Source organism: Brassica oleracea, unplaced genomic scaffold (assembly GCF_000695525.1).
Source record: "Brassica oleracea var. oleracea cultivar TO1000 unplaced genomic scaffold, BOL UnpScaffold00616, whole genome shotgun sequence".
Classification (NCBI taxonomy): domain Eukaryota; kingdom Viridiplantae; phylum Streptophyta; class Magnoliopsida; order Brassicales; family Brassicaceae; genus Brassica; species Brassica oleracea.
This window is the reverse complement of record NW_013617427.1, coordinates 48675-49290: the sequence shown is the minus strand read 5'-3', so window position 1 is coordinate 49290 and position 616 is coordinate 48675.

Sequence of the window (616 nt, the reverse complement as noted above, 5' to 3'; positions counted from 1 at the left end):
GTATCGCATGATAGGTGAGGTGAAACGGTCGTGCATATCCTCGTATGTTTGTAACCTATCTTCCATGGCTGCGAACTTGCTGTCGATCGATGTGATGGTGCAGATATCGATCGATGTGGCTGGTTGTTGGTCCTTCTTGCGAATGGTGTCCAAATCTTGCTTTAGCAGATCAATTCTCGTGCTTAACCAGTCCATGTTGTTGTTAAGAGGGTTGTATACGTCGTTAATCTTTGTGTTGATGTATGCGATCTCCCATTCATCCTTCTTCTCTGCCAAACTTTCCGGTTCTGCAGGAATCTGGGATGTCTGTGGCTTGACGTCGATCGATGTTGCTTTGTTGGCGTCGATCGATGGTGATGTCGTAGCTTCTTTCGTAAGAATGTGCTGCATACTCTCAATCTCTGTCCTCATCTCTGCCATACTTCTGAAAAGCTCATTGTAACCTCTGTCCAAAGGTTGATAAGTGTCATCTACCAATGTCTTGAGTTCATCTCCTAGTTTTTCATGAGCTCCACGGAATGAGAATCAATCGATGTTGATACTGGAGTATCGATCGATGGTAGATGTCTACTGAATTAGGGTTTTTGGATCGAATGCTCTTCCTTGATGTTTCTTA